At 36.9% G+C, this 4,357-nt stretch overlaps 1 pseudogene; it reads right to left on the bottom strand.

The window, feature by feature from the left end:
- Nucleotides 1-769: 769 nt before the first annotated feature.
- LOC122753835 lies at nucleotides 770-1,088 on the bottom strand (annotated as a pseudogene).
- Nucleotides 1,089-4,357: the final 3,269 nt, after the last annotated feature.

The raw sequence follows: 4,357 nt of genomic DNA, 5'->3' as shown, positions 1-4,357 counted from the left end.
CTATTCCTTGGGAAGACATTTATGATGTCCTTGATTTATATTTAAAAAGATATGTATTCCAAATTGGTAAGTCAAAACATTTATAGAAAGTGTTGTCAGAAAGTTGCCTGAATTCAAAGGTTGAGTAAATTTTGCAAGTTTCAATGATGTCATAATTAAAACTACCCTTGATGTAACATCTGAGATCACTTTTTAATGTTTATGCCCCAATGGAAAATTAATTTGTGTAATTATGAAATAGGTTGAGAAATAAGGAACAGACGAAAGCAGTGAAAAGTAGAAAGGGATACAGAGGCAGAAGGCTTGGCTGGGATAGCAGATTGGGAGGTTGATGGGAGGCAGGTTGGAGAACAAGATGCGGAGGGAGAGTGGCAGTGAGTAGCGCTCATATAAGCGTGGATTAGACTTGGGAGCATAAGGCAATGTGGACACAGTCAAAATGGAAGAGTGTTCGTGGGGAAGGAAGCAAGATGTTGATCTCATTTTTTTGTGTTTTTTGTTGTTGTTGTTGTTATTGTTGTTTTGTTTTGTTTTTGGACAACAGGCCAACTCTTTTCTCTGCTACCTTGGGGTTTGTTCATTAAATATACAAATCTCAAGGTTATTGGTAAAGCTTTGAATTTGTCGTTCCAAAGTTATCAGCACCTTTTTTTTTTTTTGACACCTACGATAACTTTATTGATTTCCAACTACACAAGAACCAGGGAGTGACTAGGCAGCAAAGGGCACGTGCTTGGGCCACGGGTACATGGTCGAGGGGGGCGGGCGCTCAGGCAATTGTGGAGCGGGTCCAGCCCATGTTGGCCACGTTCGTGTCGTAGTAATTGATATAGATCCTGTCCCGGGGAATTTTGAGGTGTTTGGTGAGCAGCTCGCAGAGTACGCCTTGTTCTGGGGTTTGCCAATGCTGTGCAGGCTGCAGAGAGCGAGGAGCCCTCGAAGGCCATCAGCTGGTCCGCCAAGGTGTGCACCGCTATGTACTGGGCCGGCTTGCCCATGGCCTTGGCCAATTGCGTGGTGAGCTCGCTCAGCAGGGAGTCGGGAACCGCAGAGCGTGGCATGTTGGTCTGCACCACGAACATGGGCATCTTGGCGGCGGTTCCAGCGGGCGGCAGCGCGGGGAGGTGGGAGTGGGCGGCACAGAGCAGCAGGCGGCTTGAGCCAAGTGAGCCTCCCCAAGTCCGCACCTAACGCGCCGCATGCCCAAAAGGGGCTGAGCGCCGGACAGCACCTTTTCTGATATTCTGCTGTCTGTAACTGTGGAAGTCTGGAATTTATTTGGAATTTACATATCATAGAATAATAAGTTTGAGAAGTAGAACCTAGATGGTTTCCCTTGATTCAGCAAATGTGAACAGGATGTGAATTATAGTTAATATATGATACAATTTTTATTTTTGGGGCAGTTTGTATGTGACTTCCAGGTTCCTCTTCACAATGTTATTTCCTACTAAAACTTACTGTACTGACTAGAAGGGGATGTGTGAGAACCAAAGTGTGTATACGATTTCAACCTAGTAATGCTGTCTCTAACCAAGAAAATAATTATAATGTACCCCTATTAGGAAAATACTTATTGAAAATTGATCTTGTCAAATGGTAATAGATTAAACATTCTTTTCTTTCAAAAGAAATAAAAAGAAAGAAGGGAGAGATGAGCATTGTTTCAACCTTACTCTCATCAGATTTGTTTCAAAGAGGGAACAACATATACACCCATTTGATAAAGAAACTTAGCTTACCCTTTAAGGAAGTAAAAGAGTAAGGGGAAAGGGGGTTGCCTATAGAAGGGAGGGCAGAAGCATGTAAGGAAAGGACAAAGAAAAGGGAGAGGGTTGATAAAAGAGAGAGCATATTGAAGGAGGCAGGGGTCAGAATCAAAACTGCTGAGGAGGAATATGGTGAAAGAAAACAAATGTAAAAATAAAGGGAAAAATGTGATGGGGGGAAATAGATAGTAATAATAACTGTGAATGTGGATGGGATGAACTCTTCCATAAAATAGAAGCAAATAGCAGAGTGGATTAAAAACCAGAATCCTACAATGTGTTGTTTGCAAGAAACAAATTTGAAGCAGAGAGATACACATAAAGTAAAGGTAAAGGTTAGAGCAGAATGTTTCACCTGAAGTAAAATAAGCAGGGGTAGAAATCCTTATCTCAGATAAATCAAAGGCAAAATAGATCTAATTAAAAGAGATAAGGAAGGAAACCACATCTTGCTACAAGGAACCATAGATGATGAAGTAATATCAATACTAAATATATATGAATCAAGTAGTATAGCATCTAAATTCTTAGAGAAGTTAAATGAGTTACAAGAGGAAAGAGGCAGTAAACTATACCAGTGGGGGATCTTAATCATCCCCTCTCAGAATTAGATAAATCAAGCCACAAAATAAATAAGAAAGAAGTGAAAGAGGTGAATAGAATGCTAGAAAAGTTGCATGTAATAGATTTCTGTAGAACATTGAATGGGGATTGAAAGGAATATACCTTTTTCTCGTGGTACATGGCATATATTCAAAAATTGACCATGTATTAGGGCACAAATACCTCATAGTCAAATGTAGAAAGGCAGAAATAGTAAATGCATCCTTCTCAGATCATGATGCAATAAAAATTATATGTAATAAAGAGCTGTGGAAAGGTAGACTGAAAATTAATTAAAAACTAAATAATCTCATTCTGAAGAATGAGTGGGTCAAAACACAAATCATAGAAGCAATCAACAACTTCATCCAGGACAATGACAATCATGAGACAATAAACCAAATTCTATGGGATGTAGCCAAAGCTGTGCTTAGGGAAAATTTTATAGCTCTAACTGCTCACATCAATAAAAAAGAGAAAGAGGAGATCAATGAATTGGGATTACAACTTTAAAAAGCTAGAAAAAGAACAAATTAAAAATCCCCAATTAAATACTAAATTAGAAATCCTGAAAATCAAAGGAGAAATTAAGAAAAATGAAAGCAAGAAAACTATAGAATTAATCAGTAAAACTAAGAGCTGGTTTTATGAAAAAAAAAACAATAAAATAGATAAACCTTTGGTTAATTTAATTAAAAAAAAAGAAAGAAGAAAACCAAATTACCAGTATCAAAAATGGAAGGGTTTATTTCACCACCAATGAAGTGGAGATTAAAATAATAATTAGGAACTATTTTGCCCAACTGTATGCCAATAAATTTGACAATCTAAATGAAATGGATGAATATTAACAAAAAATACAAATTGCCCAGGTTAACTAAAGAGGAAATAAAATCCTTAAATAAGCCCATATTAGAAAGAGAAATTAAACAAGCCATCAATAAACTATGAAAAAATCTCCAGGGCCAGTGGGTTTACAAGTGAATTCTACCAGGGCACCTAGGTGGCACAGCAGATAGAGCACCAGCCCTGGAGTCAGGAGGACCTGAATTCAAATCCTGCCTCAGACACTTAACACTTACTAGTTGTGTAACCTTAGCAAGTCACTTAATCCCAATTGCCTCACCACCCCCCCAAAACAAAAAACAATTGAATTCTATCAAACATTTAAAGAACAATTAATTCCTATACTATAAAAATTATTTGGAAAAATAGGAGAAGAATTAGTTCTACCAAATTCCTTTTATGACAAAAATATGATGGTGATACCAAAACAGAGAAAGAAAGTTATAGTCCTACTTCCCTAATGAATACCAATGCAAAAATCATAAATAAAATATTAGCAAGCATATTACAGAACTATGACCAGGTGCAATTTTTACCAAGAATGCAGGGTTGGTTCAATATTAGGAAGTGTCAACATAATCATCCATATCAATAACAAAACTAACCAAAATCAAATGATGATCTCAATAGATGCAGGAAAAGCTTTTGAAAAAAATACAGCACTCATTCCTATTCAAAATACTAGAGAGCATAGCAATACATGGAGATTAACTTAAAATAATAAACACTATCTACCTAAAACCATCAGCAAACATTATATATAATGGGGATGTTAGAGGCATTCCCAATAAGATCAGGGGTGAAACAGGGATCTCCCTTATCACCTCTATTATTAAATATTGTACTAGGGATGTTAGCTTTAGCAATAAGAGAAGAAAAAGGAATTAAAGGAATTAGAATAGGCAAGGAGGTAACAAAACTATCACTCTTTGCAGATGATATGATGGTATACTTAGAGAATCCTAAAATATCAACTAAAAAACTACTTGAAACAATTAACAACTATAGCAAACTTACAGGATATAAAATAAATCCGCATCAATCATCAGAATTTCTTTACATGATCAACAATGCTCAGCAGCAAGAGATAGAAAGAGAAATTCCATTTAAAGTAACTGGAGACAATATAACATTCTTGG

This window comes from Dromiciops gliroides, chromosome 4 (genome assembly GCF_019393635.1).
Source record: "Dromiciops gliroides isolate mDroGli1 chromosome 4, mDroGli1.pri, whole genome shotgun sequence".
NCBI classification, from domain to species: domain Eukaryota; kingdom Metazoa; phylum Chordata; class Mammalia; order Microbiotheria; family Microbiotheriidae; genus Dromiciops; species Dromiciops gliroides.
The sequence above is the reverse complement of the archived record's forward strand: the minus strand, read 5'-3'. Positions and strand labels throughout refer to the sequence as shown.